The sequence below is a fragment of the Hydractinia symbiolongicarpus genome, chromosome 1 (assembly GCF_029227915.1).
Source record: "Hydractinia symbiolongicarpus strain clone_291-10 chromosome 1, HSymV2.1, whole genome shotgun sequence".
NCBI lineage: Eukaryota > Metazoa > Cnidaria > Hydrozoa > Anthoathecata > Hydractiniidae > Hydractinia > Hydractinia symbiolongicarpus.
Genome location: NC_079875.1, coordinates 28349851 through 28364258, shown reverse-complemented (window position 1 = coordinate 28364258; position 14408 = coordinate 28349851).

Genomic DNA, 14408 nt, shown 5'->3' with positions numbered 1-14408 from the left:
CTCGTTTATCAATTTTACGGCTAAGATACATAGAACCTGAGACGAGGTTGTCGTCCCTAAATGACAATTGCTTTGTATCAATACAAAAAATTGCAAATATATGATACTCGTCACTTTCAAATGCCTCGTTTATCAATTTTACGACTAAAATATGTGGAACCTGAGACGAGGTTGTCTTCCCTAAATGACAATTATCTTGTATCAATACGAAAAATTGCAAATATATGACACTCGTCGCTCCTAAATGCCTCGTTTTTTAATTTTACGACTAAAATATATAGAACCCAAGACGAGGTTGTCGTCCCTAAATGACAATTATCTTGATCAATACGAAAAATCGCAAATACATGGCACACTTTGAAATGCCCTGTTTATCAATTTAACGACTAAAATATATAGAAACTGAGACGAGGTTGTTGACCGTAAAGTTCAATTATCCTGCATCAATACGAAAAACTGCAAATATATAACACTCGTCACTTTGAAATGCCTCCTTTATCAATTTTACGGCTAAGATATATAGAACTTGAGACGAGGTTGTCGACCCTAAATGACAATTATCATGCATCAATACAAAAAACTGCAAACATATAACACTCGTCTCTTTTAAATGCCTCGTTTGTCAATTTTACGTCTAAAATATATAGAACCTGAGACGAGGTTGTCGTCCCTAAATGACAATTATCTTGTATCAATACGAAAAATCGCAAATACATGATACCCATCACTTTGAAATGCCGCGTTTATCAATCTTACGACCAAAATATATAGAACCTAAGGCGTTGTTGACCCTAAAGTACAATTATCTTGATCAATACGAAAAATCGCAAATACATGGCACATTTCAAATGTCTCCTTTATCAATTTTACGGCTAAAATATATAGAAACTGAGACGAGGTTGTCGACCCTAAGTGACAATTATCCAGTATCAATACGAAACACTGCAAATATATAACACTCGTCACTTTGAAATGCCTCGTTTATCAATTTTACGGCTAAAATATATAGAACCTGAGACGAGGTTGTCGACCCTAAATGACAATTATCATGCATCAATACGAAAAACTGCTAATATATAACACTCGTCTCTTTTAAATGCCGCGTTTGTCAATTTTACGACTAAAATATATAGAACCTGAGACCAGGTTGTCCACAATGACAATTATCTTGCATCAATACGAAAAATTGCAAATATATAACACTTGTCTCTTTCAAAAAGCTTCGTTTGTCAATTTTACGACTAAAATATATAGAACCGGAGACGAGGTTGTCGTCCCAAAATAACAATTATCTTGTATCAATACAAAAAATCGCAAATACATGGCATACTTTGAAATGCCTCGTTTATCAATTTTACGGCTAAAATATATAGAACCTGAGACGAGGTTGTCGACCCTAAATGACAATTATCATGAATCAATACGAAAAACTGCAAATATATAACACTCGTCTCTTTTAAATGCCTCGTTTGTTAATTTTACGACTAAAATATATAGAACCTGAGACGAGGTTGTCGTCCCTAAATGACAATTATCTTGTATCAATACAAAAAATCGCAAATACATGATACTCGTCACTTTGAAATGCCGCGTTTATCAATCTTACGACTAAAATATATAGATCCTGAGGCGTTTTTGACCATAAACTACAATTATCTTGATCAATACGAAAAATCGCAAATACATGGCACACTTTTAAATGTCTCCTTTATCAATTTTACGGCTAAAATATATAGAAACTCAGACGAGGTTGTCGACCCTAAATGACAATTATCCTGCATCAATACGAAAAACTGCAAATATATAACACTCGTCACTTTGAAATGCCTCCTTTATCAATTTTACGGCTAAGATATATAGAACCTGAGACGAGGTTGTCGACCCTAAATGACAATTATCATGCATCAATACAAAAAACTGCAAATATATAACACTCGTCTCTTTTAAATGCCTCGTTTGTCAATTTTACGTCTAAAATATATAGAACCTGAGACGAGGTTGTCGTCCCTAGATGACAATCATCTTGTATCAATACGAAAAATGGCGAATATATAACACTCGTCTCTTTTAAATGCCACGTTTTTCAATTTTACGACTAAAATATATGGAAACTGAGACGAGATTGTCGTCCCAAAATGAAAATTATCTTTTATCAACACGAAATATCGCAAATATATAAAACTCGTCTCTTTTAAATGCCTCGTTTGCCAATTTTACGACTAAAATATATAGAACCTCAGACGAGGTTGTCGTCCCTAAATGACAATTTTCTTTTATCAACACGTAAAATCGCAAATACATGACACTCGTCTATTTCAAATGCCTCGTTTGTCAATTGTACGACTAAAATATATAGAACTTGAGACGAGGTTGTCGTCCCTAAATGACAATTATCTTGTATCAATACAAAAAATCGCAAATACATGATACTCGTCACATTGAAATGCCGCGTTTATCAATCTTACGACTAAAATATATAGATCCAGAGGCGTTGTTGACCATAAAGTACAATTATCTTGATCGATACGAAAAATCGCAAATACATGGCACACTTTTAAATGTCTCCTTTATCAATTTTACGGCTAAAATATATAGAACCTGAGACCAGGTTGTCCACAATGACAATTATCTTGCATCAATACGAAAAATTGCAAATATATAACACTTGTCTCTTTCAAAATGCTTCGTTTGTCAATTTTACGACTAAAATATATAGAACCAGAGACGAGGTTGTCGTCCCAAAATAACAATTATCTTGTATCAATACAAAAAATCGCAAATACATGGCATACTTTGAAATGCCTCGTTTATCAATTTTACGGCTAAAATATATAGAACCTGAGACGAGGTTGTCGACCCTAAATGACAATTATCATGCATCAATACGAAAAACTGCAAATATATAACACTCGTCTCTTTTAAATGCCTCGTTTGTTAATTTTACGACTAAAATATATAGAACCTGAGACGAGGTTGTCGTCCCTAAATGACAATTATCTTGTATCAATACAAAAAATCGCAAATACATGATACTCGTCACTTTGAAATGCCGCGTTTATCAATCTTACGACTAAAATTTATAGATCCTGAGGCGTTTTTGACCATAAACTACAATTATCTTGATCAATACGAAAAATCGCAAATACATGGCACACTTTTAAATGTCTCCTTTATCAATTTTACGGCTAAAATATATAGAAACTCAGACGAGGTTGTCGACCCTAAATGACAATTATCCTGCATCAATACAAAAAACTGCAAATATATAACACTCGTCACTTTGAAATGCCTCCTTTATCAATTTTACGGCTAAGATATATAGAACCTGAGACGAGGTTGTCGACCCTAAATGACAATTATCATGCATCAATACAAAAAACTGCAAATATATAACACTCGTCTCTTTTAAATGCCTCGTTTGTCAATTTTACGTCTAAAATATATAGAACCTGAGACGAGGTTGTCGTCCCTAGATGACAATCATCTTGTATCAATACGAAAAATGGCGAATATATCACATTCGTCTCTTTTAAATGCCACGTTTTTCAATTTTACGACTAAAATATATGGAAACTGAGACGAGATTGTCGTCCCAAAATGAAAATTATCTTTTATCAACACGAAATATCGCAAATATATAAAACTCGTCTCTTTTAAATGCCTCGTTTGCCAATTTTACGACTAAAATATATAGAACCTCAGACGAGGTTGTCGTCCCTAAATGACAATTATCTTTTATCAACACGTAAAATCGCAAATACATGACACTCGTCTATTTCAAATGCCTCGTTTGTCAATTGTACGACTAAAATATATAGAACCTGAGACGAGGTTGTCGTCCCTAAATGACAATTATCTTGTATCAATACAAAAAATCGCAAATACATGATACTCGTCACATTGAAATGCCGCGTTTATCAATCTTACGACTAAAATATATAGATCCAGAGGCGTTGTTGACCATAAAGTACAATTATCTTGATCGATACGAAAAATCGCAAATACATGGCACACTTTTAAATGTCTCGTTTATCAATGTTACGGCTAAAATATATAGAACCTGAGACGAGGTTGTCGTTCCTAAATGACAATTATCTTGTATCAATACAAAAAATCGCGAGTATATGATACTCGTCACTTTGAAATGCCTCATTTATCAATTTTTCGCGAAAAATATATAGAACCTGAGACTTTGTTGACCATAAACTACAATTATCTTGATCAATACGAAAAATCGCAAATACATGGCACACTTTTAAATGTCTCCTTTATCAATTTTACGGCTAAAATATATAGAAACTCAGACGAGGTTGTCGACCCTAAATGACAATTATCCTGCATCAATACAAAAAACTGCAAATATATAACACTCGTCACTTTGAAATGCCTCCTTTATCAATTTTACGGCTAAGATATATAGAACCTGAGACGAGGTTGTCGACCCTAAATGACAATTATCATGCATCAATACAAAAAACTGCAAATATATAACACTCGTCTCTTTTAAATGCCTCGTTTGTCAATTTTACGTCTAAAATATATAGAACCTGAGACGAGGTTGTCGTCCCTAGATGACAATCATCTTGTATCAATACGAAAAATGGCGAATATATAACACTCGTCTCTTTTAAATGCCACGTTTTTCAATTTTACGACTAAAATATATGGAAACTGAGACGAGATTGTCGTCCCAAAATGAAAATTATCTTTTATCAACACGAAATATCGCAAATATATAAAACTCGTCTCTTTTAAATGCCTCGTTTGCCAATTTTACGACTAAAATATATAGAACCTCAGACGAGGTTGTCGTCCCTAAATGACAATTATCTTGTATCAATACAAAAAATCGCAAATACATGATACTCGTCACATTGAAATGCCGCGTTTATCAATCTTACGACTAAAATATATAGATCCAGAGGCGTTGTTGACCATAAAGTACAATTATCTTGATCGATACGAAAAATCGCAAATACATGGCACACTTTTAAATGTCTCCTTTATCAATTTTACGGCTAAAATATATAGAAACTGAGACGAGGTTGTCGACCCTAAATGACAATTATCCTGTATCAATACGAAAAACTGCAAATATATAACACTCGTCACTTTGAAATGCCTCGTTTATCAATTTTACGGCTAAAATATATAGAACCTGAGACGAGGTTGTCGTCCCTAAATGACAATTATTTTGTATTAATACAAAAAATCGCTAGTATATGATACTCGTCTCTTTGAAATGCCTCATTTATCAATTTTTCGTAAAAAATATATAGAACCTGAGACTTTGTTGACCCTTAAGTACAATTATCTTCATCAATACGAAAAATCGCAAATACATGGCACACTTTTAAATGTCTCCTTTATCAATTTTACGGCTAAAATATATAGAACCTGAGAAGAGGTTGTCGTTCCTAAATGACAATTATCTTGTATCAATACAAAAAATCGCGAGTATATGATACTCGTCACTTTGAAATGCCTCATTTATCAATTTTTCGCGAAAAATATATAGAACCTGAGACTTTGTTGACCATAAAGTACAATTATCTTGATGAATACGAAAAATCGCAAATACATGGCACACTTTTAAATGTCTCGTTTATCAATGTTACGGCTAAAATATATAGAACCTGAGACGAGGTTGTCATCCCTAAATGACAATTATCTTGTATCAATACAAAAAATCGCAAGTAAATGATACTCGTCACTTTGAAATGCCTCATTTATCAATGTTTCGCGAAAAATATATAGAACCTGAGACTTTGTTGACCATAAAGTACAATATCTTGATCAATACGAAAAATCGCAAATACATGGCACACTTTTAAATGTCTCGTTTATCAATGTTACGGCTAAAATATATAGAACCTGAGACGAGGTTGTCGTCCCTAAATAACAATTATCTTGTATCAATACAAAAAATCGCAAATACATGATACTAGTCATTTTGAAATGCCGCGTTTATCAATTTTGGTACTAAAATATATAGAAACTGAGACGTTGTTGACCTTAAAGTACAATTATCTTGATCAATATGAAAAATCGCAAATTCATGGCACACTTTGAAATGCCTCGTTTATCAATTTTACGGCTAAAATATATAGAACCTGAGACGAGGTTGTCGTCCCTAAATGACAATTATTTTGTATTATTACAAAAAATCGCTAGTATATGATACTCGTTACTTTGAAATGCCTCATTTATCAATTTTTCGCAAAAAATATATAGAACCTGAGACTTTGTTGACCCTTAAGTACAATTATCTTCATCAATACGAAAAATCGCAAATACACGGCACACTTTGAAATGCCCCGTTTGTCAATTTTGCTACTAAAATATATAGAAACTGAGACGTTGTTGACCTTAAAGTACAATTATCTTGATCAATATGAAAAATCGCAAATTCATGGCACACTTTGAAATGCCTCGTTTATCAATGTTACGGCTAAAATATATAGAAACTGAGACGAGGTTGTCGTCCCTAAATGACAATTATCTTTTATCAACACGTAAAATCGCAAATACATGACACTCGTCTATTTCAAATGCCTCGTTTGTCAATTGTACGACTAAAATATATAGAACCTGAGACGAGGTTGTCGTCCCTAAATGACAATTATCTTGTATCAATACAAAAAATCGCAAATACATGATACTCGTCACATTGAAATGCCGCGTTTATCAATCTTACGACTAAAATATATAGATCCAGAGGCGTTGTTGACCATAAAGTACAATTATCTTGATCGATACGAAAAATCGCAAATACATGGCACACTTTTAAATGTCTCCTTTATCAATTTTACGGCTAAAATATATAGAACCTGAGACCAGGTTGTCCACAATGACAATTATCTTGCATCAATACGAAAAATTGCAAATATATAACACTTGTCTCTTTCAAAATGCTTCGTTTGTCAATTTTACGACTAAAATATATAGAACCAGAGACAAGGTTGTCGTCCCAAAATAACAATTATCTTGTATCAATACAAAAAATCGCAAATACATGGCATACTTTGAAATGCCTCGTTTATCAATTTTACGGCTAAAATATATAGAACCTGAGACGAGGTTGTCGACCCTAAATGACAATTATCATGCATCAATACGAAAAACTGCAAATATATAACACTCGTCTCTTTTAAATGCCTCGTTTGTTAATTTTACGACTAAAATATATAGAACCTGAGACGAGGTTGTCGTCCCTAAATGACAATTATCTTGTATCAATACAAAAAATCGCAAATACATGATACTCGTCACTTTGAAATGCCGCGTTTATCAATCTTACGACTAAAATTTATAGATCCTGAGGCGTTTTTGACCATAAACTACAATTATCTTGATCAATACGAAAAATCGCAAATACATGGCACACTTTTAAATGTCTCCTTTATCAATTTTACGGCTAAAATATATAGAAACTCAGACGAGGTTGTCGACCCTAAATGACAATTATCCTGCATCAATACAAAAAACTGCAAATATATAACACTCGTCACTTTGAAATGCCTCCTTTATCAATTTTACGGCTAAGATATATAGAACCTGAGACGAGGTTGTCGACCCTAAATGACAATTATCATGCATCAATACAAAAAACTGCAAATATATAACACTCGTCTCTTTTAAATGCCTCGTTTGTCAATTTTACGTCTAAAATATATAGAACCTGAGACGAGGTTGTCGTCCCTAGATGACAATCATCTTGTATCAATACGAAAAATGGCGAATATATAACACTCGTCTCTTTTAAATGCCACGTTTTTCAATTTTACGACTAAAATATATGGAAACTGAGACGAGATTGTCGTCCCAAAATGAAAATTATCTTTTATCAACACGAAATATCGCAAATATATAAAACTCGTCTCTTTTAAATGCCTCGTTTGCCAATTTTACGACTAAAATATATAGAACCTCAGACGAGGTTGTCGTCCCTAAATGACAATTATCTTTTATCAACACGTAAAATCGCAAATACATGACACTCGTCTATTTCAAATGCCTCGTTTGTCACTTGTACGACTAAAATATATAGAACCTGAGACGAGGTTGTCGTCCCTAAATGACAATTATCTTGTATCAATACAAAAAATCGCAAATACATGATACTCGTCACATTGAAATGCCGCGTTTATCAATCTTACGACTAAAATATATAGATCCAGAGGCGTTGTTGACCATAAAGTACAATTATCTTGATCGATACGAAAAATCGCAAATACATGGCACACTTTTAAATGTCTCCTTTATCAATTTTACGGCTAAAATATATAGAAACTGAGACGAGGTTGTCGACCCTAAATGACAATTATCCTGTATCAATACGAAAAACTGCAAATATATAACACTCGTCACTTTGAAATGCCTCGTTTATCAATTTTACGGCTAAAATATATAGAACCTGAGACGAGGTTGTCGTCCCTAAATGACAATTATTTTGTATTAATACAAAAAATCGCTAGTATATGATACTCGTCTCTTTGAAATGCCTCATTTATCAATTTTTCGTAAAAAATATATAGAACCTGAGACTTTGTTGACCCTTAAGTACAATTATCTTCATCAATACGAAAAATCGCAAATACATGGCACACTTTTAAATGTCTCCTTTATCAATTTTACGGCTAAAATATATAGAACCTGAGACGAGGTTGTCGTTCCTAAATGACAATTATCTTGTATCAATACAAAAAATCGCGAGTATATGATACTCGTCACTTTGAAATGCCTCATTTATCAATTTTTCGCGAAAAATATATAGAACCTGAGACTTTGTTGACCATAAAGTACAATTATCTTGATGAATACGAAAAATCGCAAATACATGGCACACTTTTAAATGTCTCGTTTATCAATGTTACGGCTAAAATATATAGAACCTGAGACGAGGTTGTCATCCCTAAATGACAATTATCTTGTATCAATACAAAAAATCGCAAGTAATTGATACTCGTCACTTTGAAATGCCTCATTTATCAATGTTTCGCGAAAAATATATAGAACCTGAGACTTTGTTGACCATAAAGTACAATATCTTGATCAATACGAAAAATCGCAAATACATGGCACACTTTTAAATGTCTCGTTTATCAATGTTACGGCTAAAATATATAGAACCTGAGACGAGGTTGTCGTCCCTAAATAACAATTATCTTGTATCAACACAAAAAATCGCAAATACATGATACTAGTCATTTTGAAATGCCGCGTTTATCAATTTTGGTACTAAAATATATAGAAACTGAGACGTTGTTGACCTTAAAGTACAATTATCTTGATCAATATGAAAAATCGCAAATTCATGGCACACTTTGAAATGCCTCGTTTATCAATTTTACGGCTAAAATATATAGAACCTGAGACGAGGTTGTCGTCCCTAAATGACAATTATTTTGTATTATTACAAAAAATCGCTAGTATATGATACTCGTCACTTTGAAATGCCTCATTTATCAATTTTTCGCAAAAAATATATAGAACCTGAGACTTTGTTGACCCTTAAGTACAATTATCTTCATCAATACGAAAAATCGCAAATACACGGCACACTTTGAAATGCCCCGTTTGTCAATTTTGCTACTAAAATATATAGAAACTGAGACGTTGTTGACCTTAAAGTACAATTATCTTGATCAATATGAAAAATGGCAAATTCATGGCACACTTTGAAATGCCTCGTTTATCAATGTTACGGCTAAAATATATAGAAACTGAGACGAGGTTGTCGACCCTAAATGACAATTATCCTGTATCAATACGAAAAACTGCAAATATGTAACACTCGTCACTTTGAAATGCCTCGTTTATCAATTTTACGGCTAAAATATATAGAACCTGAGACGAGGTTGTCGACCCTAAATGACAAATATCATGCATCAATACAAAAAACTGCAAATATATAACACTCGTCTCTTTTAAAAGCCTCGTTTGTCAATTTTGCGACTAAAATATATAGAACCTCAGACGAGGTTGTCGTCCCTAAATGACAATTATCTTGATCAATACGAAAAATCGCAAATACATGACACTCGTCTATTTCAAAAGCCTCGTTTGTCATTTCTACGATTAAAATATATAGAATCTGAGACGAGGTTGTCGTCCCAAAATAACAATTATCTTGTATCAATACAAAAAATCGCAAATACATGGCACACTTTTAAATGTCTCCTTTATCAATTTTACGGCTAAAATATATAGAACCTGAGACGAGGTTGTCGTTCCTAAAGTACAATTATCTTGTATCAATACAAAAAATCGCAAATTCATGGCACACTTTTAAATGCCTCGTTTGTCAATTTTACGGCTAAAATATATAGAACCTGAGACGACGTTGTACACCCTAAATGACAATTATCTTGTATCAATACAAAAAATCGCAAATACGTGATACTTGTCACTTTGAAATGCCTTGTTTATCAATTTTACGGCTATAATATATGGAACCTGAAAGGAGGTTGTTGTCCCTAAAGTACAATTATCCTGTATCAATACGAAAAATCGCAAATTCAAGCCACACTTTGAAACCTGGTCTCAGTTTCTATATATTTTAGCCGTAAAATTGATAAACGATTTATCAATTTTACGGCTAAAATATATAGAAACTGAGACGAGGTTGTCGACCCTAAATGACAATTATCCTGTATCAATACGAAAAACTGCAAATATATAACACTCGTCACTTTGAAATGCCTCGTTTATTAATTTTACGGCTAAAATATATAGAACCTGAGACGAGGTTGTCGTCCCTAAATGACAATTATTTTGTATTATTACAAAAAATCGCTAGTATATGATACTCGTCACTTTGAAATGCCTCATTTATCAATTTTTCGCAAAAAATATATAGAACCTGAGACTTTGTTGACCCTTAAGTACAATTATCTTCATCAATACGAAAAATCGCAAATACACGGCACACTTTGAAATGCCACGTTTGTCAATTTTGCTACTAAAATATATAGAAACTGAGACGTTGTTGACCTTAAAGTACAATTATCTTGATCAATATGAAAAATCGCAAATTCATGGCACACTTTGAAATGCCTCGTTTATCAATTTTACGGCTAAAATATATAGAACCTGAGACGAGGTTGTCGTCCCTAAATGACAATTATCTTGTATCAATACAAAAAATCGCAAATACATGATACTCGTCACATTGAAATGCCGCGTTTATCAATCTTACGACTAAAATATATAGATCCTGAGGCGTAGTTGACAATAAAGTACAATTATCTTGATCGATACGAAAAATCGCAAATACATGGCACACTTTTAAATGTCTCCTTTATCAATTTTACGGCTAAAATATATAGAAACTGAGACGAGGTTGTCGACCCTAAATGACAATTATCGTGTATCAATACGAAAAACTGCAAATATATAACACTCGTCACTTTGAAATGCCTCGTTTATCAATTTTACGGCTAAAATATATAGAACCTGAGACGAGGTTGTCTTCCCTAAATGACAATTATTTTGTATTAATACAAAAAATCGCTAGTATATGATACTCGTCACTTTGAAATGCCTCATTTATCAATTTTTCGTAAAAAATATATAGAACCTGAGACTTTGTTGACCCTTAAGTACAATTATCTTCATCAATACGAAAAATCGCAAATACATGGCACACTTTTAAATGTCTCCTTTATCAATTTTACGGCTAAAATATATAGAACCTGAGACGAGGTTGTCTTCCTAAATGACAATTATCTTGTATCAATACTAAAAATTGCAAGTATATGATACTCGTCACTTTGAAATGCCTCATTTATCAATGTTTCGCGAAAAATATATAGAACCTGAGACTTTGTTGACCATAAAGTACAATATCTTGATCAATACGAAAAATCGCAAATACATGGCACACTTTTAAATGTCTCGTTTATCAATGTTACGGCTAAAATATATAGAAACTGAGACGAGGTTATCGACCCTAAATGACAATTATCCTGTATCAATATTAAAAACTGCAAATATTTAACACTCGTCACTTTGAAATGCCACGTTTATCAAATTTACGGCTAAAATATATAGAACCTGAGACGAGGTTGTCGACCCTAAGTGACAAATATCATGCATCAATACAAAAAACTGCAAATATATAACACTCGTCTCTTTTAAAAGCCTCGTTTGTCAATTTTGCGACTAAAATATATAGAACCTCAGACGAGGTTGTTGTCCCTAAATGACAATTATCTTGATCAATACGAAAAATCGCAAATACATGACACTCGTCTATTTCAAATGCCTCGTTTGTCAATTCTACGATTAAAATATATAGAACCTGAGACGAGGTTGTCGTCCCTAAATGACAATTATCTTGTATCAATACAAAAAATCGCAAATACATGGCACACTTTGAAATGCCTCGTTTATCAATTTTATGACTAAAATATATAGAATCTAAGACGTTGTTAACCCTAAAGTACAATTATCTTGTATCAATACAAAAAATCGCAAATTCATGGCACACTTTTAAATGCCTCGTTTGTCAATTTTACGGCTAAAATATATAGAACCTGAGACGACGTTGTACACCCTCCCAGTATACACCAGACGTCTTAAACACGTCTTTAAAACGTCTTTGAAAGACCAAATGAGACGTCTCTAAGACGTCTCTGACCCGTCTAAAAGCGTAACGCCTAAAGACGTCTTTAAGAAACGTAAAAAGACGTCTTTTTGCGACGTGTGAAAGACGTTTTAAAGACGTTTTTGAGACGTTCCCGTAGGTACCAAAACGTATTAAAGACGTCCTTAATTAGTCTCTTTCAAACGTTATACTGCCAAGGCAGGCCTGCTCCAAATAATTTTAGCCTATGGGTGTTAGGGTTTTAGTAATTTTAATTCTGATGGAGGTGTCACAAACCAAAACAAAAAAAAAGTTAAAAAAACGATGATGAAGTATTTAATAGAAACTTGATATTTATATCATCTTATATATTAATTCCCTTGCGTGAGTAAAACTGTGAGTCCACGACACGGAAATCACGGGTCACTTTCTTATGACGTGGCTGTACGCTAAAATTTAACTAAAAAGATTAGGGATGTACTTCATAGAAATCGCACATAAGCTGTAAATATATAACCCGCTGCTAATAACGATATAAATATATATACCCTTATGCCAAAAAACTCTATGTTAGCATATACATATAGGTATCGCTACATATGAAACGGTATTAGATATTCACAAAGCATACGGACTGTTAAATGAAGTTCCTAGCATAACACGGAAATTGTGTTTACGAAAAAGATGGCTGTTCTTTTTGAGTATTCTCTACTCTTTCATTCAAAATAAATCTTTAAAAAAACATTTGAAGAAGAGCATGGTTTTATAAATTAATCATAGCAAGGTTCTGTAAGGTTTTTTCATGTTTTATTTTAAGTTTTGATTATATTATTGTTGCCAGACATGTTTTATAGCTAGCATCATAAAAAGCCAACCACCACCAACAACTGGCTAGCTAGCTAGGAATATATATATATATGTAGCCATGTTCTTTATACCTAGCTAAGTCTCCAGTTTATATTTAAGTGACTAGCTATTAGCTGCTGTAGCTAGCTAATGCTAGCTTTAAACTAAAGATTCCCAGTATATATATTCCCACAAAACACATCAAACGTTATTAACCCTGAAAATTTTAAACATTTTTCTGGGTTTTTTTTGGTTTGCGAAGTTCTTTTCCTCCAAATATTCTGAAAATAAAGTTCAGAAATTACTTATTTTTAAAATGTAAATTTAATTTGTTTCAAATTGTGGGCAAGAACCTTAATCAGCATGCTAAAAGAACTGACTTTTCTTAATTTAAAATTACTAAACACAACCATTTTCTTACATTTAGTGTAAACTTTTGTGTGTATGGCTTATATTTAATACACCAAAAGAGCTACTTTGTTGATTTCAATTTTATACTCTTTGTAATCTATTTTTTTCTTCTTTTTGACATTTCTGTTTTACCACTCAATTTTTACATTTTATAAGTTATTTGGAACAGAATGGTATGAAATAGACCAAAATACCTGATCTTAGTTGTTTTTAATTTACAGGCTGTGTCTGTGAAACTTTAAGGGGAACATTTGGTGGAAGACAATGGCATGACATATACTGATAGAACTGATTTTTGTTGTGTTAGATGTTATATCTGAACCTTTTTGACATTTTATGTTAATTTTGCGAGGAAGGACCATATATATATACACAGAAGAAGAATTCAATTTTACACCTTGCAAGCTTTGTTTTTCTATATTTTGTATAAATTCTTACTGGGGAGGACTCCGTGCAATATATCGAAATGACTGATCCTTCTCGATTTAAATTTGATGTGTTCTAAATCGTATATAGTTTTAGAAATTTTGTGTAAGATTTAATGGGTAAGGGCTAGATGCAA